Source organism: Microtus ochrogaster (assembly GCF_000317375.1).
Source record: "Microtus ochrogaster isolate Prairie Vole_2 chromosome 14 unlocalized genomic scaffold, MicOch1.0 chr14_random_3, whole genome shotgun sequence".
Lineage (NCBI taxonomy): Eukaryota > Metazoa > Chordata > Mammalia > Rodentia > Cricetidae > Microtus > Microtus ochrogaster.
The window spans coordinates 2989832-3017654 of NW_004949098.1; the positions used below are offsets into that span (position 1 = coordinate 2989832).

At 36.7% G+C, this 27823-nt stretch overlaps 1 protein-coding gene and 1 pseudogene across 3 annotated transcripts in view; both read right to left on the bottom strand.

Moving 5' to 3' along the window:
* Lrrtm4 (leucine rich repeat transmembrane neuronal 4) overlaps nt 1–27823 on the bottom strand; it is an 811985-nt gene that overhangs the window by 56770 nt on the left and 727392 nt on the right. The window lies entirely within an intron of this gene.
* On the bottom strand, nt 16242–16701 carry LOC101985465 (annotated as a pseudogene).

The following is a 27823-nucleotide window of genomic DNA, read 5'->3' on the forward strand; positions in this document are numbered from 1 at the left end:
AACCAAATCACAGTTATAAGTAGCACTGGAAATAATTTTATGGTTATAGGTCACAACATGAACTGTACTAAAGAGTGGCAGAATTAAGAAGGTTGAGAACCAGTGTTCTAAAAAACCTTTAATAAAAGTAATCGAATCACTGACACCTCCCTCACCCACCCCCCACCCCCCACTGCCATCCCCTGACCAGGGCAATCAACATTTCTTTTGTAATCCATGAGAGAAATTTTCTCCTTCCACCCAGAACACCCTTATCAGTGACTGCACGTCACACTAGACAAGCATTCCTGTTTAGAGGATCTCATATGCTGCCCTTGAGATAAAATACCCAGGCAGAGGCAACTGAAGGGAGGTGAGGTTTCCTTTAGTTCAAAGTTCAAACTACATTCCATCTAGGGAGGAGTCAGAAAAGGACTCTGCACAGTGACTTCTTGCTCAGTGTCTTTGCTAGATCTGTGCAGTCCAGATACCCAGCGAGAGGATGGTTCCATTGACAGTTAAGGTGGCTCTTCCCACATTCTGTAAGGTAATCAACACAATCTGCGACAGGATAATCAACACAATCTGCGACAGGCATGTGCAGAGGCTGGGCTCTCAGGTGATTCTACATTCCCACTCCGTGAAACTGATAAATAGAGCTAACCTTGCAAGTCCCCATCAACTGGAAAATGAAGCCCAAATCTGCATCTTATAGTCTGAGGACCTGGGTGACAGGTTCCTGTTGCTCTCTGAATTTGTCTCATTCCTCCTCTGTTTCACTCAGTGCCAGCTCCAAGTATTTCCACAATGACCCATGAACACGTTGTCATAGCTTCTGAGGAACTTTATAGGTTTCATTTGCTCTGCCAACAGACATTTCCCCAGGTGTCCTGGGGTTCAGTTCACACAGTTATTCCCACTTCAGTTAGGTCTTGCCCAAATGTCAACACCTCAGACACCCCCTTCTTATCCAAACTATTGAAAGTCATCTCCTGTGACTTTTCCTCTTTATTCTGCTTAATATTTCTATACAGCATTTACCACTAGGTCTTTTGGTATATATTGATCTCAATGTATTGCTTATATCTACATAGTATAGGCTGAATGAAAATAGAAACATTATCTTTTTTATCATTGCTTCCAGTGTCTTGACAATGGGTAACACATAGTAGGCCATCGTGAATTTAACTCTTTTTGCTTATTAGACATTTTTTCTTTTATGTGAGAAGTGGCATTCTTTTTTGTGTGTTATGTATAAACTGAAAATAACTTATATTATTGAAATAATTTGAACATTTTGCAAGACTATCTTTAATGACATTTTTACCCATAAGCTATGCTTCTTTCAAAATCCTTTGAGAATAAGTATATTCTCATAATTTTATCAGCACTGATTTTATCATCTCTTTCTCTATTAGCTTTTGTATATAAGTGTTTTATTTCACCATTTTTAAGTAGCATATATTTGACATCATTTAAGTACTAGGCTTAGAACACAGGGAGCTACCTGTACAGAGCAGTAATTTTTTAAAAAAATAACTTTTATTGATTCTTTGTGGTTTTCACGTCATGTATCTGGATCACACACATCCCTCCACCTCCCAACAACTGTCCTCTGTTCTTCCAATCTCCCCCACTCCAAAGCAAAACAAAAATAAAAGTTAAAAGAAAAACCCAAACCAAACAAATAAAGCAGAACAGGAAAAAGAAAAAAAGAAGAGGAAGAGGAGGAGGAGGAGGAGGAGGAGGAGGAGGAGGAGGAGGAGGAGGAGGAGGAGGAGGAGGAGGAGGAGGAGGAGGAGGAGGAGGAGAGAAAGACTCTCCTTGTGGAAGCTGTGCTATGGCCTGGTAAGTCATACACACTTTTCATCCTTTAGCCTTTTTATTTTTATTTGCCAAGTATTCATTAACATGAGTCACTGGTATGGTATGCCTTCTGTTACACAGTCACAATGGGCTCTCACTGAGACCCCCCTCCCCCTGGAATTCCCCTCCTTTGTGCTGTGTCCTGGAGTTCCTACATTTTTGGATCTGACGCACACACACCCTAGTCCTTACATTATTGTTTCATACATAGATCTAAATTCCATAAAGTTATTTCTTTCTTCTAAGACATAGCCTCATAGGGTCAAAGAAATTTGCTTCAATAGAGTTCTAACACTTTGTAGGCATCCAATATTACCAGACATTAATATTACCTGGCAATAAATACTCTATTGATAAATACATAATATTTATAGTATAATCTAATGCATATCACCAGGGTATATACAAGTTAAAATTATCAGGAGGGGGCGAGTCCTATATTATCTCACATTGCCTCCATTTTCTGTTCATTATTGGAATTGTCACTGAGAAGATTTCCAAGGGCCTAAGACAGATAAGTAGGTATTTTGAAGACGGAAAAACTGGAGAGGAAGCTAGGGTCTAGACACCAGCACGCAGAAGGAATACCGTGAAGATACTCACATAAAGTAAGAAAACATGTTCTCTACATCACCTTATCTCCTATATTGTGAATTTGTCTAATTATATCCTCCTGGGGAAAAAACATATCCCTTTCCAAATTTCATTGTAGGCTCTATACTCACCTCTGATGCTACTACACATCATTATAGCACAGTAGATATGTCAAGAGGTGTACACATAATACTATTGTTAACACTCAGAGAATCAATCTGTGTGAATGTGGAATGTGTGTGTGTGTTTGTCATGTGTATTTCATATGTTGGAGAGTTATGTGATATGTGTGTATGTATGTGATGTTGGTGTAGGATATGTGTGTGATGTGTGTTTGATATGTGTGGGAGAGAGGTGTGATGAGTGTGTAGGTATATGTGTGTGCCATGTATTTGACATGGATGGGAAAGATATGTGATGTGAGATGTGTGTATGTGGATATATGATATGTGTGTGGTGTATGTTTGATATGTTTGTGATGTATATGTGATATGTGTGTAAGTGTGTGTATGGTGTATGATATATATGCCATGTGATAAATATGTATGTGAGAAAAGTGTGGTGTGTGTGTGTGTCATGTGTTTTTTATAAGTGTGTGAGAGATGTGTGGTGTGTGTATGTGGTGTGTGTATGTTGTGTGTGGTGTATGATATGTGTGTGATATTTGATATTAGTGGGAGTGATGTGGAAAATGTATATGTATGTGTTCTTTGTGAACTCATCTGAGGCAGAACTCTCTTCTGATACTTGCATTATTTAACAATTCTTGAACAAAATACTCAGTTTCTTTTTTTATGTGTCCTGACCAGCAGTGTAGAAGTGTTCAGCAGTAATCCAAGTTCACAATCATTGAGAATCAACATTTATTCTTTGTGGGAGGTAGGAAGTTGTAGGCTATAAAAATGGAAAGATACAATGCTGTGTTTCGTCATTCTTTGTTACCATTCATTGTTTTCATTATCTATTAAATTCACCCATTTATTTTTTCTTATATTCATCTTCCATTTTCCTTACTCCCATTACACTAAATATATTCCATAAGAATTATATTTCAAATACTGAGCTTATTTTTTTGCATAGCAATAAAACATTAAAATAACTTATACTCCTTTTGATAAATGGAGTTATTTGAACTTCATAAAGCACTAAGAAAAAATTTATAGTGTTACTGAATCATAAACACAGCTAGAGGAAGTCTTGGAGGTCTGGAAGGGAAATGAAACAATGTCCGCTTCTTCCCATCTCATATATCTAATCCAATTTTCATATCCAAGATCCATTCTACTCATTTAAACAGCACATAAACTTCTTTGACATTTAATTATATTATGTATATGCCTGGTACGAAAGGAGAACTGACAGAATGAAAAGTTCATTGAGTGTTTTCCTGGCTGCTAACCAATGAAATGCTCTCTGAGATGGGACAGTGCCCAATAAATGCAGGTGGGTGTAAGGGCACCAACAGTTAATTCTCCATCCTTAAGAGATACAGGGAAGGACTTAGGGGGTAGCTTTCTCAACTGTGGCTTCAATTGACTGGGAATTTTTGTTGGGATCAAAATGAGATTTAATAGGCTCAGCATGAGCTTGATAAGAGCTTGTATTATCAAGGGACATTTAATTCAGTGTAATTATTGGCTTCAGGTTGAAGGCAAGTCATCTTTGCTTTCAATGCTTGACTGCCATGGCAAGAAGACTGGAGCAATGGTGTTTTGAAAGAACTTAAACATTTTGTGTGCAACAGAACTTGGGATGAGTATTTATTTATAGGAATGAGTGTATACAGGATGCCTGCAGAAGGCAGATATAAACTCCAGATCACCCAGAACTGGAGTTACAGTTATGAACTCTACAGCATGGGTTCTGGGAACTGAACTCTGGACCTTTGCGAGAGCCTCAAGTGCTCCTAATGGCTGAGCCATCTCCTGAGTACTAAGGGATAGATGTTTAATCCCAATTGGTACTTACACTGCATTTTTAAACATTAAAATAAAGTTTCTCAAGGTTAAAGTTAGAGAAAGTTGGCACATCTTTGTGCCATCTTCCCAGAGATGGAATATGCAGACATATTTCATCTGGAAAGGTGTGCGTGGGAGAGCATACCACCAGGGGATTGTTTATGGGGACAATCTTTCTTCACCTAAATCATCATGAGTAGTAGAATCTAGCTTCTGTCAGACAAGGCCCATCTCTCAGCCACTGTCTGTTCAGATGTATTTTATCAACCAGGGGCTTGCTTGTCTTTGGCTTATGCCAGGGAAATATGAGTCTGGGCAGCAGACAAAATCAGTGACAAGTCTCAATGGCTTCTTTGTTCTTTATGTCCCAAACTCTTTCTGTTTTCATTGACTTGTATTTAAAAAAATAATCAGTGCATTCTAGATGCATGTTGAATTTATAGAAAGTCAACATTGGGGATCATGGGGGATAATTTAGGTGACTCTTACTCCTCGTAGGGTCCTCTTGTGAGAACTGGATGGGAACTGAGCAACTTGTTTTAGATTTTCTGACTTCTGCAGGGGAAGAATGGGTAGATGGAGAAACTGGACTTCTTTAAAATAAACCTTTTATTAGTTTTCACACAAAGATTGTGGAAGTGGTATAGATTTTACCAATGCCAAATATTCAATTTTACCAGTTCTTTCTGTTCATATTTATTTTTCCTATTGTAGTATGTGCATATTTGCGTGAAGATGTTATGTATATGCGGGGACATGGAGCTACTGGAGCTTTGAAACATCATGTCTGGGTGCTGGAAACTGGAACTGGATCCCATACAAGAGCAGTATGCATATCACAACTGAGCCATCTGCCCACCTGAGTTTTACCAAACTTTGCCACCTAATGAAGGTTACGTAGGCATTTTCTTACACTGTCATAGTTAAAGCACCACACCAGGACATTGTGCTAGTCCATGCAGATTCCCAGGTCTGTATATTTGCTGTTGTCTTGGAATGTCTCATGAAACCTGATCTTGATGTCTAAGCCACTTCTGCCTGTGAGGCTATCTCAGACTTCCTTCCTTCCTTCCTTCCTTCCTTCCTTCCTTCCTTCCTTCCTTCCTTCCTTCCTTCCTTCCTTTCTTTCTTTCTTTCTTTCTTTCTTTCTTTCTTTCTTTCTTGGCTGTGATGGTCAGATATCCATTACTGGAGCCAATATATTTGATGATCAACTTAGAAGCAAGGTTTATTCTGATCACAACTTGTACAAGTACCTCGTACCTGTGACAAATGTATGCACAGCGGTAGCAACATAACGTAGGGGAAACATGGCTTACCTTCTGACACAGGATAAAAGGAGGGTCTATGGCCTCACACCCCCACCTCTAGAGCATACTTACAGAAACCTAACAACCTCCCAATAATCCCTACCCCTTAAAGGCTTCACTGCTTTCCTCAGGACCAAGCCTTTAACACATGGGCCATTGGGAACATTTCATATCTAGTTACAACATGAAAACTGTGAGCATTTTGAAAAATTCTGAGCAAATGTTCTGTGGTTTATCCTAATATGGGATTGGTCTCTTTCCTCCAACTTTTCTGAATTCCTGAATTTGGAGAAAGACTCGGTAGATTTCACCAGATATTTTAAGAGTTTATAGTGTCAGGAGAGTGAGTCAGTGCTCCTGTAAACTGTGAACATCTGCCTGAATTGTCATTTGTTAGTTTGATCCACCATTGAGTTACTGTTTATGCTTGGTAGGGCTTTTTGCTTTTTTTTTTAAATAAACAAATAAATAAATAACTTGCCAGAAGCTTGGCTCTTCTGGGAAGAAAGAACCCAATTGAGAAAAAAAAAAAAAAAGATGCCTCCATAAGATGGGCCCATGGGCAAGTCTCCTGTGTATTTTTTTGATTAGTGATTGATATAGGAGGGCCCAGCTCACTCTGGAAAGGGTCAGCTCTGAGCAGATGATCCTCATGGAGCAGAGGTAAGCTGAGAAAGTCAGAGGGAGCAAGATAGTAAGCAGCACTCCTGCATGGTCTCTCCTTTAGTTACAGTCTCTAGGTTCATGTCCTGAATTCCTGCCTTGACCTCCCTTCATGATGGGTTATAAAATATAAGTTCAAATAAACCCTGTCCTCCTCAAATTGCTTTTGGTCAGGATTTTATCACAGCAAGAAGAAGCAACTAGGACAATGTTTTTGTTATCTGTTTTATATAATTTCCCCTGGGAAGATTCACCCTACAGAGTCCTCACGTAAGGAAACACAGTCATGTTCACCTAGTTGTCAGACAAATATTTACACAACTTATTTGCAATGTTTTTGTGATTGACGTTTTCCTATTGTGTCTACATTTTACTTTTCTCTCTCTCTTCCCTCACTCCCCCCTCTTTTTCTTTCATTTTGAAACAAGGTATCTGACTGATCTGGGACTTCCTATAAAAACAAGGCTAGCCTTGACTTAAAGATATTCACTGCCTCTGTCCACCTTGAGTTCTGTGCTGGTATTAAAAACATGTGCCACCACACCCAGTACCCTTCTGCTTCTTATCCTTCTGCATCTATCTCCCAAGTGCTAACTTTACAGGTGTTTGTACCCACACCTGACTTCTATGATACAGGGGCGGAAACTTAGGGCATCATGCATGTGAGACAAGAACTCTATTAACTAAACTATATCCCCAGCTCTTTTTATACATTGAGTTGCTCATTAATTTTAGTACATATACATTAATATATAGTTGGCGATTTAGATCAAAATATTCTCTGTTGGATTTCTTTTACTGCACAAATTGTTAGTTGTACTCATTGGGAATTTTCAACTTGCTCTGAACAGACTCCATGTAGCTTAGCTGTTTGTGATAATATAAGTCAATAGCAATGCTGAGAAGAAGCTTCAAATTCAAAATAAGAAAGTAAATTTATCAGATTAAGCACAAGTCAATCAGTTGAGATGATTAATATTGACTGCCAGGTTGAAATGATTAAGGATCACCATGTAAGATAATCTCTAAGCATGACTGTAAGTGCATTTCTAGGTTGGTTAATTGAGGGGGTATGGAGAACCTCCTTGACAGCGAGCATCACGAACCCATGGACTGACATCCTGTACTGAACAAAAAGAATGCAAACTGCGATCTAAACACCAACATTCATAGCTTCTTGCTTCCTTACTGCTGCTCAGACATGACCAGATGCTGTCATATCTTTCATGTCATGTTGGACTATTCTCTCAAACTGTTCAAAGTCAACTTTTCTCTCCTTAAGTTGTTTTTTATTGAGTATTTTGTCCGAGCACGAGACAAGTAACTAATGCAGTCACAGGTCAGTCAGCAGTGGGTTTTAATGAAGGGTGTGTGCCTCAGATGCACTTCTTTGCATGAAAATAGAAGCCAGGATTAAATCACCACTATCGCCCATGCCAACAACCCCACATAGAACCCATATATTTCATGGATTTTTCCACAAGTGATAAGACTGCTAAATATACAAGCATATGTGTTCACTCATGACATATAGATTCAAACATTTGTGAGTATATCTGAGGTGGGAAAGCACACTACATTGTTCATAATAAAAGACAACACAATAAATGTGCAGGAAGTTTCTGTGTCAGGTGGACAGCTCTGGCTGACTGCACCAGGCTGACAATGACTATGGGTTGAATCGCCTGTAGGTGAATTCCCAAAGCAGGTCAAATGAATCTTTGAGATAGCCTCTTGGTTTCTGCTTCCTTTTACTTCCACCTGAGAAGTAATTTCAGCCCTGGACACTCTATGCTTGGTGATTTCTACATATCTTTTTCTAAAACCACTCGTCACAGTTGAGTGAATGTTGTTTCATAAACAAATGGTTGAATGCACCATCAATCACCTGGTGCTTGATCTTGAACTTGATGCTTAGTGTCATTCTATCAGGCTGGTGTTTATAGAATAGTGATTCAATGCTCATCATAGGCACTGGGGAACTCAGCAGGGTTGGACAAAGGAATAGATATATAAGTATCCAGAATTCAGTTATGTGCTGTTGGCTTAAACACTGTGTGTTTTAGTTTCTACAGTGGCATTTGTGCCATGGAGAAAAAAAAATAATTACTATAAATTAAACATTAATTATAGGATTTTAGGCCCATCATTCAAAAAGTGATTATAGACATGATTTTTTATTCACTGAAACTCATAGCTTAACCACTTCTCATACATGCATATATACCTGTGCTTCCTGCTATTTTACAATACTGAGTTCATAAAAAGTACCCAATTATATTTCATGTATCTTTCTGATTAATTTCATTTTGAAATTAATTTTGGACAACATTACTTTTAGAATAGTTTAAACTTCCCAGAACCAGTGAGTGCTGAGTATATCTGCTCCCATGTAAGGATAGGTTGCCCACCACTGAAAATACAAATTATTTTTCAGAATTAATTCTGATCCTAAGAATTAATCTTATAAAAAGTTCTAATTTGTACTAAATAAGAAAATCCAAAGTACTAGTCAATGTCTTTATGTTTCATATTAGTAAAATATGGTAAACAACTCAAACTGCCACATGAGAAGTTAGACTCAATAAATTCCAGTACATTAATAGCATGGATTTAAAAAATAATTTTTCTGTGAGAAAGATATTTTTGTGTGATAATAAATGAAAAAATCCAAGATATAATATCAAGTGGTTAAAAACTGAACCAAGTTGCAAATTCATGATTTCAATACACTAATATTGAAATTAAGAATAATATTTTTTAGTATTGAGATATAATAAAATAATACTGAAATTAAAAAATAACTGTGTACATGTTTGCAGTAGACAGTCACATAAAAATGAATGACTGTGGTCAATGATATGGAGAAATCTGTAGTGGTAGGGTCGATGGAGTGAAGACATTTGAGTAGATTCTGAATGTATTTTGATCTTTTTCTGAATCTTTGTGCTTTGCAAAACATGGACAGTCATATTTTTAAGTAAATAAATAAATATAGTTTAAACATTCTTTTTTAATGAGTCACCGGTTCTTCATATGGGAACAGAATGAAATGGTTCACACAAAAGATGAATGAAACTGACATGCACACTTGAATCTTAAGGTTAGACTAATTAATGAAATAAATGTTCATAGTTTGAAAGTAATAGAAAACACTAAAAGAGCTTAGGTAAATGGAGGACCTCTTGTTTAGGTCACAATGATGGGACTGACCTTTATCATGTCAGTCTCAGGGGACACAGTTTTAATCAAAATGCCATTCATCTTTATATTAACTTTAATATGTTTTGCAGTTCTATAAGTCTGGATATCTAGTATATGCAAGCTACACTAAAGGTGAACTCTTTTGGTGCATAGTCATTATTACAACATAAGGATTAATTATTGAGTAAATATAAGAATGTCTATTGCTATAAATAGATTTAAATAGATTCATTTGAAACTGAAAAGTAACTAGTTAAGGAAATTAAAAATTAGCTAGAACGCATCTTTCTTTGTAGTACACATTTAAACTGTGTCATAAATCTTCTCCCAATTTTATTAAAAAAAATTGTATCTATTACTCAGTTACTTAAATGGTTTCTTTAAGAATATTTTGACAAAAAATAGTTTTATTTTTCTTTGACTTGTTGAGTTCCTTAGCAGGTAGAGACCGTTGTAGCAGGAATTATTCTTGCAGTCTAATTTACATTAAAATAAATGAAAAGAAAAAAAAGATACAATAGATGACAGCTGTGTTTTCCCCCTAACCAGAGCCTTCTACTCACCACATTCAATATGGAATCTGAAGATACATGGCCTTCACAAGGTTTTGCAATAGTATGTGGAGGTTAAGACAGGAAAGGAGTGCAAATGGACCAGGATGTGTTCAATGATATTGCTTTTTTCAGCTCCTCATCTCATGTTATTCTTAACAGTATCCTTTGCAAGAAAACACTCAAAGAAATGGAAACCAAAGACTTAGACACACATGGATGTTTCTGTCAGACTTTGACCATTCTCTTTGACACTACAACCTATATTTGGACTAACCTAGTTATCCTTAACCTAGTCTTGTGCTAAGACCATCGTTTGAAAAAAATGAAATAGATGATGAAATTTAGAGTAGTTATATCACTGTGATGCAATCTTGGTGTACATATATCATTGGTCAGGTATCCCACAGCCATGAAATAAGAACAAGGCAACTGGAATCATGGTGGTGTTAGTATAAATGGGGCTATTAAAGTCCCCTAATAGAACATGGGAGGGTCAGGTAACAAGTTATAACAGTTTTCACATTGACAACAGGAAAACACTCTCCAGCCCTCACAGTCACTCCTGATGCCCACCCAATCACTTTCCTACCTTCCAGTCACATTCTAACTTACGTTGACTGTGAATATAGTCATGCTTCCTTTCTTTAAATTCCCACTGTTTAATGAAAGCTTTTAGTCATCCTACTATACTGAAATTGCTCTGTTTAGTTACTTTACCTGTATTAAATATAATCCATGCTTTATCCTTACACATTTTTATTTTCTAGTAGCTTATTTCAAACGTCAGTGACAAATACATTTTTCCTATTTGATTACTTTCATTTGTTTGGCTTTGAGGCAAGGTCTTATGTAACATTCAGCCCAAACTGGCCTTGAATTTGCTTCATAGCTGAAAGTGACCTTGAATGTCTGTTTCCAAGTTCTATGTGCTGGGATTACAGGTATTACTATCATGTCTGCTTTATATACTGGTGGAATCTAAACCAGGGCCTCATGTATGCTAGATAGGAGATTAATTTTTATTTTTCACAACTTTGTTTCTGGACTTATTTTCTTCCTTTAATTTTTTTTTATTTTTAGTTTTATTTTTTGTTCTGCTTCTATGGCATTGAACACCTCATAGTTTGGTCTTAGTGTCTGGGATTTTGAATCTAGGGCAGTTTCACGGTAAAAATCATGAATTCAATTTTTCATATGTTAATCTTAAAGGGATGTATGTTTCCAAACATATGAAATTGATAGAATGGGGTTTGCTTATAAAGAGTTACTTACAACACATCATCCAGTGTCATAAAACTAACAAAGAAACCAAAACTCTTCTTTAAAAAAAATAGAGACCCTGTCTCGAAAATCCAAAAAAAAAAAAATAGAAAAATAGATTTAATTACCAAGAGCAGGTCATATTGATAATGTAAACTTACAATTGCATGGTATATACAGTCATGTCTGCTGTTAATGCCCTAGTAGAATAGGAAAACATTGAGACACAAAAGGAATAGGAAACTGTGTGACATGTGCAGTCTCTACTTCATTTTCTCAGATGTCTGGAGGCTGGACCAATTAATTAGGGCAGATGGTTTGAGAACCATTAACACATGTGACATTTATTATTATTTTCCCTTAAAATCAAAGTTATTAAGCATGTCTTGAAGAAGAAAAAACACAAGGTATTTTGATATACTAAGAAGAGATATATCTCTCTGGCATTGTGTGTATAACAACTTGTTCCTGTGTGTATTTGTTTTGTGTGTATGTGTACATGATCTACATTCTATTTATGCATAGCAACACAAAACCAAAACCTTCCTAAAACTCTGTGTTTGTTTTATTTTAAAATAATGACTGTGCTTTGTTTCAAGATGTCCCTAAATCTATACCGACAAATTGAAAAAAAAAACATAAAACATGAGTAGAAAAATTCATATGTCCTTCTCCACTGCAATGGACTCCAGTTTAAATAGGAGGGATTGTGAATTACCCCCAATTCATGGAAATACCTAGCTCCTTTCCCCCTCAATCCTAATGATATTACCACAGTTTTAAAGAGAGAAAAGCCTGCCATCATTTCTGAAACATCACAGAGAATGCAAAGTTATTCTTCTTAAATTTACAGAATTGTAGTGAGAGAATATGCAAGGGACAGTCCATTTCAATGGACCTTAGAAAATGGTACAAGAAAAAAACAGTAGTTGACACCACTTTTGAGTGCCTGCTGACGGATTTCACTCAGCTGCTTTGTCTCCCTGGCATGGAGGTCTTTGTAAAGAAGCCTCCTGAGATATGATAAGGATACATCCAGACAACGACAATCCCATCGAGCTGAGTGATCATGTAGGGCTTTCTTTGAGAACTACAATACCCTCCTTTTGTAAAAGTAAAGACATGAAAAAATTTTAATAGTTTCTCCCAACAGGGGACATGAACTAAACTCCACACAAAATTATAATTCAAAACAAATAAAGATAATTTCACAGAGAATTTACCCTTTCTCTTTATGTCTTCTAACTCCCTGTGCTATCCTCACAGTATATAGCATGGAATCCAGAGTGCCTTGACAGAGAGTCTGATGATTTCTGTTGAGAAGACAACAGACAAACTCACATATTCTGGCTTGCAAAGGGATGATCTTAAAAGAGCTGACATATTAGAAAAATGAAAAAAATTTCCATGAAAATATTCAGCGACATCGTAATATTGCAAAAATATTTTTCAGATATTAGCAAAGATGTTCTCTCCAACAATGTTCTGAAATGATCATATATTCTTTTTTAATAATATGTGCTTTGTAATCTCAAAATATGTGATAAAGACCCAGACTTGATGACAGTAAAGATGAAGATAGGAAATGCCAAGAGTTCATACAATGGGAAAATTTAAAGAAAAATACAAGTAGATTTTATATCAAAGGAATAAGAATAAACTAAATGCTGTCAGGATAGAATATGACCCTGGTAGAGTGAAAATAGAAATTACAATGTGAATTAGAAATACATTATTCCAATGAACAATGAACCAATATATAAATTTACCATTTACTAAAATGAAAACCAAGGATTTAAAAAATGAAGAAAATGATGTTTTCAAATGGAATTACTGCTGGCTGAACTACTAGGCATCATCTGAAGGAATGACAGAGTGCTCAACAAGACTGGCTGCACAGATAGAAAATCAGTCAAAATGAAAGAGCTATTAAAGAGCTACTAATCGATACTTCCCACATACGTTGTGTGTGTGTGCATAGATAGGAACAAGTTGCTAGAGAGAGAGAGAGAAATGATATCTTCTATCTGACAAAAGCAAGCAAGGAGCTGTTTCTCTACACACAATTCCTTAAATGAAGGCTTAGCAAATGCACAGCTGTAGTTTGGCCAAGGGTATTTAACATAAAGGTTTTGATACCTTATCCATACTAATATTACACATACAGAGAAACAATAGAATTCTATTACTCGTCTAACAAAAACACCTGGATTATTTTTTAAGAATTGAAAGAATATATTTGCCTTATAAATACCACTGAAAAATTAACAAGGAAGAGCACAGTGGCTCACAAGTATAATCGTAGCTGAGGTAGGAAGACTGCAGATTTCAAGCCAGGCTGAGCTACACAGTGAATTGAAGGTTTCAAGGGGAATTACTGTTATAGTGTGAGACCTTCTTTGAAAAGACACATACATGCACACACACAGACACACACACACACACACACACACACACACACACACACACACACGACATTGTATCAAGAACTGTAGGCAAAAGAAAGAATAATTCTAAAGTGGAAGAAACAAAAATAGGACCAAGTTAAAGTGATTAATTCCATTATTGAGATTGGATGGAATAATAGGGCCAGATGCAGATCTTGAGGCCCTGATTAGAATATGTGTCAGGTTAGAAAGCATACATTTGGGATGGTTGAGTCAACAATAGGCTGGATGCTTAGTTCTAGAGCAAATGAAATAAACAAAACCACTCTTCGACTAAACTAAAGAAAATCAGAAAGACTGATGATAAAACAGGTAAAATACATAGAGGTTTCTGGAATATTTATTTAACTAAAACTGCATTTGTCTCTAGATTCCAAAGTTCACAAGGTCAGCACATGCAACAACTTTAAAGTGCACCTGTAACGTCTCTAAAAATCCTCCTTTCAAGAACCGAAGCATGCCAAGGTCAGAAAGGGGATCAGCAGGTAAAGGCACTACTGCCAAGGCTCATGTCCTTGCTCCGGTCCTCTGAACGATGTGCTGAAAGGAGAGATCACACTCTCACTTTTTCTCTAGTCTTCACGTGGAATCAGTGGTGTGTGTGTGTGTGTTTATGTGTGTGTATGTGTGTGTGTGTGTCAGTGCATGAACTCTTATGTGTGGGCTTCATGGGGATATGAGAACATGTATGTCTATGTGCACATGCACAGAACACATTAAGCATGCAGATACAAGTTCACAGAAAATAACAGAGAAGTGCCTCAAAGGCATAGTAATGAACATAATAAAAGCATAGGGGAAGGGTTTGATTGATTTAACTATATAGAAATAAAGAGTTCTGGAAATCAAAAACATCAACAAAATTGAACACCAGAGAGATGGACAGGAGTATAGTTGAGAACTCAGATGTTTTTGCATACCAGATGTGAAATCTTAACTATGTTTAATTATCATCCACTCATATACAAAAGGGAAATAATTAAGTTTGGTTATACTAATGACCACACTGAGGATCTCACTGGGAAGTGGGAGAATGCATTGCTATTGATACTACAAAACCAAAAATATTTACTAGTATTTTAAACAAACTGCATTAAACTACTTAAAAATATCTCATGCCTTTCAGGAGTGTTTGGTGAGTCATAAGAACAACACAAATAAAAGTAGAGACACAGGGGAGATGCCCATCACACTGATGAAAGACAAGCAGCAGATTATACATTAACCAGGACTTCAAAATATGTCTGCTAAGCAGAACCAATCTCCAGAGAAGAAACAGGTGTACAGTTCTATAGCACGGGGCAATTTATATTCAGCTTTGAATGGAATCCATCTGTACTGGGTAAGTTCATGAAACCTGGATTCAGAAAGTTTCCCGATCTTGTTTCTGTACACAGAATGTCACCTTTAGAATCCTGGACAACTCTGTCTCTGGAAGACAATAAACTCATGGAATAGACTATTGAGTTCCTTTCTCTCCTGAAATCATTGCCTCTCCTGGCGAATCAATAAAGTGTGTTCTGATTTTACTATGGACTCTCATAATGTCTGACCACTAAGGAGGTGATGGTCTAGTCTAAAGCCTAAGACGTATGCAATCATGAGACAATAAGCTGGAAAAGCCCAGCATGATTCAGCTCTGTGAATATTTCAGTTTGCAAGACTCACTTCTTAGGCCCTCATAGTATTTTTTGAGGACTCGAATAACAAGTAGATTTGGAAATTTCAAAAAATTCCAGAGGCCATTACACTGTTTTCAATGGGATTCTCTGGTTGATTTGAAAGCACTTGTAAAATTATTGGAGGAATTTAATGGGATAAAAGTAGATAATTTGCCAAAGATGCTATTATTATGCTTTATGTTTTAAAAGTATATGCATATATGCATACATGTGTGTGTGTGTATGCGTGCACGCATATGTGTATATGTCTGTGTAGGCAAGAAAAGGGTGATGGATTCCCTAGAACTTCAGTTACAGGTGGAAGTGAGCTATCTGACATGTGTGCCAGGGACTAAATTCAGGGCTCATGACCACTTAACCATCTCTCTAGCTCCAAAATGGTCTATTATTTATTTTGCTATGTCATAGTAAAACTCAAATAGCTATAGAATATCTATGTCTTTATTAAAAGAAAGAGCAGCACACTACCCCAGCTTCTTGAGAGTCATAAAGACATCTTTCTGATGAGCTGTCATGTATCTCATAGTATTAAGAAAGATCTATTTGATTCTAGATGTAAGCATTTCAAGTGGTAAACTTGAGAGTTTTACAATATATATAATATTATATATATAATATAACAATACAATATATACATACACAAATACAGGCTTAATGAAGTCATCACCAGTAATTCTTTTTTTAAGAGTTTGAAATAGACTTTATTCAAAACTCTGATCCATGGTTAGCATTTTCCACCAACTCGGGGAGCAGAGACCTTCACAGGCTTCACAACCTTTTGTTTAGGTGCTGCTTTTGTAGGAGCCCTGGCAGCAGCCATTGCAGTCTTCTTAGATGCTTCCTTGGCAGCCCTGATGGCCTGCTCTCACTGGGTTTTTTTAACTTCTGGTTTCTGATTCCTCTTAGCCATTATATCAGCAAGGGATGCACCAGTGATGGCCCGCTGAAATTTGACTGCGCGGCAGGATCTTTTCTTTTGAGTTTCTTCTGACTGTCCTTTTTTTGTGTTTCCGTCTGTACAGGACAGTCCAGTTTATCTGCCGGGGATTCCTTTTGGATAGGAATGAGGACTCGCATTTTGCATTAAGAAACTTGAAAACCTTCCTGTCGGTCCTGGTGTAGCAGCGCCGTCCGTGTCCGGGGTAGATCTTGTACCTGCTGAAACTGCACAGTTCGACCTTCATGATGAGAGCTGCCGCCCGGTCAGAGGAAAGATGGCGAAGAGAAAACTCACCTGTAATTCTTAAATCATGTGTTGAAAGTCAATATATTGAGTTCCAATACTTCTCTAACATATTTAGTTTGGGGCCTCCCCTCTATCTGCCTAGATTCTGTTTGTTCATGGTGGCTTTCCTCTTTCCTGTCATTTACAACATGAGTGCTATCTGTCTATGAGAACTAGATAGTCACAATAATATTAGTTTTGTTGGTGATGTTTTTTGAAAATCAAAGTTTCTACTTCACAGTTATTAATTCTAAAACTATCTGTATATTTCAGGAACACAGTAGACAAAGGACTCAACACAACAAAGTGCCATTTCATCAAGATGATATGGTATGGGAAATCTTGAGAAAATGAGACATTTGTTACCAAAGTAAGAAAAATCTTCCCAAGGCTTCCCTCTTCACACACCAAACTTGAATAAAGACTAGAAGGAATCATCTCCTCCGTCATCTGTCATTGCCAATTTGTTGAATTAGACTTAATTGCTGTGTTCATCTTTAAAGACAAGTAGTCAATGTTAATCATCCCTGATTCTCTGAGCACTTCACTTAGGGTACTCCTGAGTTCTCCAAAGGATCCTAACTCAATCCAAGAGTTTAGTAAAGCAGAAAAGCTTTTAAAAGTTAGAGAGCAAAGGCCTCTGGTTCTACTCTTGCATAACCGCATTTATTTGGGCTCAAGTCCTGTATATGCAGTATCTAAAAGTGGAGCCGTGGAATATAATGGAAGAGATATCACGGTAATACACATTTCAAAGATCCTCCTCTGCTTCTCCCAACCCTGTGTTCTGAGAATAAAATGATGGCACTTAGGAGAAGAAAACTCTAAAATGTCTTCTACCATGTTAGTGTTGTGCTACCCTTTGAGAGAGGATAAGGGAGAAGTGCATAGGTCCATTAGACAGCTAAGGATTTCTTACCAAAGCCATCAAATTGTGGCTGATAAAAGTACTAGTTACAGCTCAATTTGTCTCTGTGTTTGCCAATACGAGTTACACCTTTCCTCTTTGGTTGTAAGAGATGCTCCAATTGGAATGTCTGTGAGTACATGCCCTTTTCCCTCTTCACAATGGCTGAAGGTAAATTTGTCTTTCAGCTCCGATTCCTTTTAGTCAGGAGCAGTGGAAGAATGAAATGCATATAGCCCACATAGCACAAGGCTCGTTAATAACCCCTATTCACTTTTACCCCCTATTCCTCCCACATTCCATCCTGTTTCCTACTTTTCCTTAGCATCTAGTCTGAAGCATTTAATCAGTAATTCGGCCTGAGAATTCTTATACTGCAATTTCCTATCACAAAATGCACTCATCAGAGTCTGAATTGGTTCCTCAGCCCTAAAGTCACCAAGTTTAGCCTTTATTCCAGCTGGGACCTTTCCACAGGTGTCTGTAGTTCTGTGTAGATATGAAATTTCCACACAGAGAGCTCATGCTTTCTTATAATCCATATTCTTAGAGCTTGTGGTTTTACACTGCTGTTAATGTAAGCTTGAAGTCCACTTGTGTGGGAGATTAGGCACAATGGAGGTGCAAGGAATATCCACAGTTGATAAGTAATAGATCAGGAGCTAGTCATAACTGAAACCTAAGTCTTAGTTTGATGGAATCCATCCATCCATCCATCCATCCATCCATCCATCCATCCATCTCTCCATCCATTCATCCTCTGATGTTAGCTTGAATTGTTAACTTGGTCCAGTGTAGAGAGGAAGAGATTCTTAATGTGGGATTATCTGCACTACATTTGAAATCTGGAGGATTCTCTTGATTAGTTTGACTGACATGGGCAGTGCCAGTTCTTAGGCACAGGACCCAGAACTGTATAAGAATCGAGAAATACAACTGAACTCAAGTAAGCAAGAGAAAGTGCACTATTAGTTTGCACCTGATTGTGAATGTGATGTGTTCTTTTGATGTCTTTGCCTTGATTTCCCCACAACGATGAACTCTAACTTGAAACTGGAAGCTGACATAAACTGCTTCGTCATCTCGTTTTTTTCCCAGGTCACTTTGTAATAGAAACAGAAATGAAACTACAACAGCAGTAGTAGTAGTTGGGTCTTTGTTCACATACACCAGATATTTACTCTCTGAGTTAGGGCCTTGTCCTACCTGCTATTGTAGCTACATTCTACTCTTTTGCTTATTGCAGTCCACTGATTTGTCTGTAAATATTTAAATATAGCACATCTGAGTGACAAGGTTTATATTTTAATTATTCTACTTTTGTCATTTAGTTCTTTGTATTATTTATAGAATATTGTTAATGGCTCTTCAAGAAACTCAAGAAAATATATTCTAGTGTGTTGACGTTAACATCTTCTTAATCTAACCTATGTGAAAATATTGGCTACCTACTTTGTATTCAATTGATCAAAACTATCAGTTTGATATATTTCACTTACACATTTTGGCAAAATTTACTTTAAAATATTAACATTATAGGTACTGAAGAAGCATAAATGACCATTTAGTTTGATTCACCTTCTTTTGCAGGTATCCAGAGTTACCCTGACAGGAGACCACTCACAAGCTTTATGTTTGACTTATAGGTATATGAGCAACTTCCTTCGCTGGAAGGTTTTTGTTAGAAGTTTAAAAACATTGGTCATTTTACATGTTCATGGCACTAACATGATTACAAGGCTGTGATGTTCTCCTGAGGAATGTTAGCAACTCTTTTACAACTATTGGACAGTAGTATATTCTTTACCATTGCCAGAGTCTGCAAATTCTACAAGACTGAAACCTTATATGTAAGACAGCTGTTTTTATCTGATTTTATGGATGTCTCCATATTTCCTCTAAAGATCCTCACCTGAAAAAAATTAAACTTTATCCCCTAGCACTGATACTTCTTATTCTAAATTAAATGAAAATTCAAGAAAAAAAATTAAAAACAATTTTCTTTTATTATGTTTTTCTTTATAGGTAGTGGGAGAATAGTTTGAAAAAATACATTTTACACATGTCACCTTTCCGTTTTCTATCATCTTTTGACATAAATTATCTTCATGTGATCAATTACACTATTAATGGTGTGTGTATTTGTGACTCTGTGTACATGTGTATCTAATATGTACCTTAATCTTTATATTTTCATAGTATCTTAGGGGAGTGGTAAAAACTAATGTTCAGAAGTCAGAAAAGGAAAGATTTGATTAATCAGAATCCAGTGGGCTGTAAACAGGGCTCAGTGTGTAAAATGACTGCACAGCATGAGGAACTGAATTTGCTTCCCCAGTACCCACACAAAATGACATGGGGATATTTACAGATAAAATGATGGAGGTGAGGGGGCGCTGAAAGATCCATGGAGATCCTTGTGTAGTCCACACAAGGAGCTCCACATTTAGTGAGAGATCTTCCTCAAAACTCAAGATGAAATCTGATCAAGGGAGACATATGACATCAACCTTTGGCATTCACAGGAGCCCATATGGTTGAGCACATCCATTCACACATAAATACATATACAGCACAAAAGACATACACACAGAAAAAAGAGATAGAAAGTAAATGTCCTTATATTAAAATCTTATATATGGGGAAAGGTGTGGTAGTATGCCCCTTGAATCTCATCATTTTGGAAGCAGATAGAGTTGGCTCTGTGTGAGTTCAAGGTCACACTGGCATGCATAGCGAGCTCCAAGACAGCCAAAACTACATAGAGAACCTTTGACTCAAAAATGGTATTACATATAAAGTACAGTAATTAGGATAATGTACACAGGAATAAGTTTTGGATTCCAGATAGTTGTTGCTATATATCTCTGATTCAATTAGTAAACTATGAGCAGTGTTATAGCTATAATTATGACCCTCTTGGAAGGTGAAAAATTTTTTGTTCACTCACTGTTTAGGATAGTTTAGTGTTAGTTTCTAACTTATTATTTGCTTTTAAAAACTTTGCCAAAGTTAATGCTATTTCATCTTCTATCTTGTTTATATATATATATATATATATATATATATATGTATGTATATATTTGAGAAACACTGTCACAGATAGCAACATTATGATTTTGCAAACCTGCATTCATGCAAGCATATAATGTGAATATATACACTTGTAGATAGGTAGACAGATAGACAGATAGATATATCCTTATAAAATGGGCACATACACATAGTGATATAATTAATATACATGAAGATGTTCTGGTAGTTTTTACTCACTGTATACTGTTTGAAAATTTGATATTTCTGCTTCAGCATTCACATTTGTTTCAATACTTCTATATATATAACCTTATATTTACTCTGGAAAACAAGCTCTTTACACAATCAGCACATCCCTGCCACACTGTTCTACATACACCTAGGATACATACACTGTTCTGCGTACAACATTTATCTGTTGATTAGCTACCTCATAAGAACTGAGAGGAGGCTACTTACTTGGCAACTAATCAATAGATGAAGCACGCCTAAGTGTATGGTGAACAGTAGGGCAGTAGCATCTCCTTAGTCTTTTGTCAATTCTTGCATTGCTCATGACTCTTGTCTGTTTCATTCATGACATCCATAACCATAAATACAAATTTAGCAGTTATTAAAGCCTTGGATCCCTTGGTTTGTGATCACTGATAGTTTGTCATTTGCTATGATGACTTGCCAAATGGCTTCTCCTGAATCCACAGTCTAAATTGCAATCCCACTTTAATGTATATGTTCACACACTTCCGAACATGCTGATATCTAGGGGAAAGACTATTAGGTTACTATTGCATTGGTTCTCTTCTTCCCAGGAGCTGCTGCTGATGTTGAACTCTGCTCTAGTTTGCGTGGGGATTTAACATATCTTGAGACCAGCTCCACATTGCCCAAGCACTTATGAGTGATGTGGCTACCGTCTTTATTATTTATACTTAAAAAATTAATTCGTGTTTATTTGTTGTTTCAGACAACAAATACATTCTATGACTGGTGTGCATATTAGCAGCATTCTATTCTGCAAACAAGCATATTATTTTGGTTCACTAAACTTTAGATAATTTTATGATTGGCATCTGAAAGCATTATATTCTGTAAGAGCTCAGAGGACTGTTACACTAGGATTCCATAATTTCCCGTGATTTTTTTGGAAGGTGTTGGAGGTTTCCTTATTCTGGGAACCCATGTTCACACTCAACCCCTATATAAAATATTGTAACACAAAGTTCCCACTTTCTAAAAATTTAATCTTTGATATACTGATTGAGCAAATTAGGTTTTGATACTAAGAGATATCCATATTTCTTTTATTTTATTGCCTTTCTTTATCGTGTCTGAATATCCTCTAACAAATTTGATTGTAATCAGTTTGGAGGTTTGTCTTCAGCTTCCTTGTCTCCATACTGAGCCTCCACTGCACAACACACACTCACAAATTCTCAGAGCCACACACAATAACACTCATATACACTCATGGACATATACATGCACATACTTACTTATACACCATGCATATAATCATGCATACCATGCACACACACACACACACACACACACACACACACACACACACACACTTCTCTGACTACCAGATATATCACACATATCATTATTTGCAGGGGTTCCTTATCTGTTTACATGCATCCACATCTGGAATTTTGCTCCAATACTATTTAAAAGGGCAAAGACTTTCTTAGGTACTTCATAAATATTACTCTAAGAGCAAAACAAATAGTTTCAAATGTTTTATAGCAATATAAATTCTTTCAACACACATTGTTTCAAGCTCATTTCCTTTGTTGTGATGAAGCACATTGACAGAAAGCGACTTAAGAGGAGTCTATGTTAGGTCACAATTATAGGCTACAATCCATCATGGCTGGGGAGTCAGGCAAAGAACACAAGGTTCCAGTCACATCAATGTATAGTCAAAAGCAGAAAGAAATGAGTGTGTGCCCTTTCATTTTCAGGCTTGCTTATACTGAGTTCTATGTTTATAGAGATCAGGACTCCCCCTTGCTCAGCCTAGGGAATAATAATACTCACAGTGTGCTCGATCTTGTAGAGAAATCCAGGTTCTAGTCATTTAAAATACATTTATTATTTGTTTAAATTTATATGTATGTTAGTCTATGCATATATATGATCATGTATGTGCTTGTGGGTGCCCAGAACGACAAAGAGGGTTTTGGATACTCGGGAGGTTGAGCTGTAGATGGTTGTGAATGACCTAACATGGGAACCAAAATCTAATCCTTTGAAGAGCTTTAGAGAGCAAGTTGGGAAAACAAAGAGGCACCTGGGAAGAAAATTTTGATGAGGGATTGTGTACTTTGAGTTGGCCTGTGGGCAAGACTTTTAGATTGTTTTGATTAAACTAATTGATATGGGAACATCCAGCCAAAACACACAAACCGACAGCTAGTGCAACCAACATCCAGCCAAAACACACAAACCATCGGTTAGTGGAAGCAGAAGCTGAAGGATTAGAAGCACTAGTGCACTGTCATGTTGTTAAAGCTGAGAGATGTCCATAAGACACGAGGCACCTCGTGAACATGTATGCAAAACTGGAGAGCTAGGGCATGCTTCTGGCATAGGGAGATTTTTCAGTGCCTCACACAGTTCTGTGTGTGAAATATGAGTTCACAACTTGGGTGAGTGATTGTGTTTGGAAAAACAGATTGGGGAGTTGTTTTACATGGACATAATGGTTAAAACCATAAAAGTAAATGAACTCTGCAAGGGAGTGACCATGAAGGGTGAGGAGTTTTATTTCAAAGCTTTTGGTTTTCTTTACAAGAATCATCACTGACTTAGTAACCCATAGCCCAGCAGCGAACTTGGCTTGTAAATATGTCATTTGTTTTCCAACTTTGTGGAGATGTTCTATGTGGTCATTCTAGTTCAATTCATAAATTTGTCTATCACTATCCTATATTTTAACTCAGCTCAGAAGTGAATGTGTATTTAAAAAATTGCTTAAGATATATAAGCTGTCCTCACATATAAAACATCTTTCAAATGTTAATGGAATAATCATAACTAAGATGATTTGAAGGCTTATGGCTGAATTTTTTACTTCAAAATATTGCAATATTGACTCATAAACAAATATAATAGATATGAAAATATGCTATTAATGTTTTTTAAAGTTGTTCATGTTTAGTTATTTAGCTTAATATTTTTTCCCTAACATGAATCTTGTGAGTTAAAGTATTTTATAAGTCATTATAAAGCACTTGGAAATAGAGATAATTTTTTAAAATAGCAATTTCCAAATATTTCATCTTAAACAAAACAGATATTTTCTTCATTTGCATGTAATATTCTGTTCAACACAAATAGTAAGGACAGTTTATTCAGTTTTACACTTAAATCTTTCCCCCTACAACATCACTAAAAAAAACCTCATAAGAAAAATCATTTTATTGAAATAGGGTCTTTTAGTATGTAGCTATAGCTGCTCTGGAACTCTCTGTATAGACCAGGCTGGCCTTGAAGTCATGGATATCTTCCTATATTTGTTTCCTGAGTCCTGAAGTTAAAGACATGGGCTGCCATTCCAATCTCACATAAACAGTTTTTAAAGAACAAACCTTAGTCCGGTGACAGATGGAGATAGATACAGAGACCCACATTGGAGCACTGGACTGAGCTCCCAAGGTCAGAAGGAGGGAGAATATGAGCAAGGAAGTCAAGATCACAAGGGGTTGGTCCACCCACTGAGACAGTGTACCTGAACTAATGGGAGCTCACCAAATCCAGCTGGACTTGGACTGAAGGAGCATGAAATCAAACTGGACCCCCTGAATTAGTCTGACAATTGGGCATACTGAGATGCCAATGATAATGGCACTGGGATTTGTCTACTGCATGTACTGGCTTTTTGGGACCTTAGTCTATTTGGATGCATACGTTCCTAAGCCTGGATGGAGGGAGAAGGGCCTTGGACTTCCCACAGGTCAGGATACCCTGCCCTCTCTTAGGACTGGAGGAGGAGGGGGAAGGATAAGTGGGGAAGCGGGAGAGAAATGGGAGGAAGGAAGTGGAAATTTTGAATGGTATTATATAAAGCAATAAAAAATAGAAAAGAATGTTCAGTTTTCTATTCAAGCCAGATAATTCATAACTTTTGGTTTTATTTTCAAATATTTGTTATTGTGATAATTAGTTGTGTCATCTTGACATAGCCTATGATCACTTGTGAAGCTCTTTAATGGAGAATTGTCTCCAGATGTTTGTGGAAGACGGGATTTAACAAAGTTAATTACGATACACTATAACCCAAGTATAAAGTGGATATGAACTGTGCATGCATTTTTGTTTTAAAGTTAGGTATCACCCTGAGAGAGGTTGCTAGGAAAGAGCACATATTTCCAAATCTGGAGCTACCATGGTTCCAAGTATTTTGGGCCAGGTCAGTCAATTCCTTATTTTCCTTTTTGATAGTACATTATTTACATGAGTTTGTTCCAAATACATAACATTTCTGAGTACTATGATTTTTTTGTTGCTGTTTGTTTGATGTTTTGTTTTGTTTTCAAGACAGTTTTTTTTTTATGTAACTGTCCTTATTATATTGGAATTTAGTCTGTAGACCAGGCTGGACTCAAACTCACACAGAGAGAATCGGGCCTGCGAATATACACAGGCGTGCACATATCACACACACATAGGGTTGGTTACAAAGCATTAAAACTGGGGCTATTCAGCTTACTTATTACCATTGGTATTTAGAGTCTCTACATCTTAAAAGTCAGTTAATTAGTACATTTGAAACATTGCTTTAAAATGACTTTGTTCAAACAATTTAAAAGAATATTTTCAACTCTTCTACTCTGAACAACTTGACAGCTGGTTAGCTACATCCAAGGTTGTGATTACTTCACTGCATTCTTCTCTGAAAGTAGGCAAGAGACTGAGAATAGGTTTGTACATATGAGTCCAGTGTCCTCAGAGACCAGAGAAAGGCATCAGATCTCCTAGAACCAAAGTTGCAGGTGATTATGAACCACTTGATGTAGGGGCTGAAAGCCAAACTGGAGGTGTCTGTAGAAACAGAGCACAATTTCAATCAAGGGGCCACTTCTCTAGACCCATACCTATTTATTTTAACTTACACAGTATCTTTATGTACGTTAATGGATTGTTGACATGAAACACCATATCCCTCAATGGAGAGAAAGGAATTTAGGCCCCATTATAGGAAGCAAATTGCCTCCAGTTTTTTGCAGTGTAAATATTCCGCACTGAGGTATTTTTGTAGCATTTTGCAAAGGATATTTTACCATTGTGTAATGTTAATTATGTAACTGTTAAAGAGAGAAAAAAAAGAAATTAAAGGGCTATGTGAGGAAATAAGAAAGAATGTCCAATTATTGTCAGTGACAGATGGGGAATCAGTGAGGGTGGGAGGGAGAGATATTTTATCCTCTAACGACAATTTCTGAAAGGGAATTTCTCAAATCTTCAACACTAGATTGCATTCACAGTCAGGTGTCAGAGACCAGACTCCAAAAAAAAAGGGGGGGAACAAATGCTCTCTTAGATGTTTTTAAAACTGAAAATAATGCCGGGCGGTGGTGGCGCACGCCTTTAATCCCAGCACTCGGGAGGCAGAGGCAGGCGGATCTCTGTGAGTTCGAGACCAGCCTGGTCTACAGAGCTAGTGCCAGGACAGGCTCCAAAGCCACAGAGAAACCCTGTCTCGAAAAATCAAAAAAAAAAAAAAAACTGAAAATATTGACTGGCCTTGTATTTTCAAAGAGTGAGTTGAGAATAAGAAATCCATGGCATATCTTTCTTATATTGTAGCTTGAAAGTACTGTATAACAACATTATAAGCAATAACTGTATCATTTATAATTAAGACTAACTATATTTTCCACTATTTTGAGCCTCAGTTGGATATCAACTCATTTAGTGATGTGATTTTAAACCTGTCATTTCCAATTAATCATGCTTGCTGAACAGGGATGATTGTTGTGGGAGAATGTCACAGAGATGTTATTGTATTATTAAAATGCTATTAACTAATAGGATTTCCCACAGAATGAGAAAGATTCCATTTGGAAGCATGTGCTTATATAAATCAAATAACTGTCTCTCTATTAATAATATTTTACATATAATTCTAAAAGGATTCAGGTAAATTCTAAATATGCTTTAAAAAGAATGATGAGAATGTATGGAAGAAACATTTGTTCTTTGAGTATGAGGTTTAAATTAAAAGTCAATGTTACAGTTGTAAATTTCTTTTTTTTTGGAGATGGAAAAATATTTTTTTATTTGCTGATGACTTTTGATGGTGAATAATAAAATTACACATTTTTTCATGAATGTCACAAAAACACAAACTAAAAAACCTTTTTAAAAATATTTTCTTCTACAATATATTTTTATTACAGTTTCCTCTACCTCTACTCCTCCAAGTTTCTTTCCACCTCCCCTCCGGTCTGGATCCACTCCCTTTCTGTCTCCCATTAGAGAAGAACAATTTTCTAAACGATAACAACAAACTTTAGCAAATGATGCTGAGATTCTTCCTTTATTCAACTAGTCATCATCACTGAGAGACTGGATCAGTCCCTGAGCCCTGCCCTGAAACACAATGACGAGTAATGTACAGCTGCCGAAATACTTCTTCCATTTCAGAAAGACACTTCTTTAGCTTTGGTATTTCAAGTCCTAAATCTGCTTTGCCTTGTCATTAAGAGGATGCCAATAACTCTTTCTCCATTGAAAAAGAATTAACTCACAACTGAGGATGATGTGGAGATAAGAAAGGAGTACTCTGCTTTAAATTAAATATTAGTGGAACACAAAATTATGATCTTGGTACTCGCTTTCTTCCCATCTTCTCAAGTATGGCTTAAATAAAACTAATAAAATCTATGCAAGTGATAAGGGTCATCCCACTGATAACGACTGAAAGACAAAGACATGCTCCCAGAAACCATTTTCTACAAGCCTAGCATGGTGAGGGTAGAAATGAAGTTGCTCTTTGCTCTTTTTTTTATTTTATTTTATTTTTAATTTATTTATTTATTGAGGATTTCTGCCTCCTCCCCGCCACCGCCTCCCATTTCCCTCCCCCTCCCCCGATCAAGTCCCTCTCCCTCATCAGCTTGAAGAGCAATCA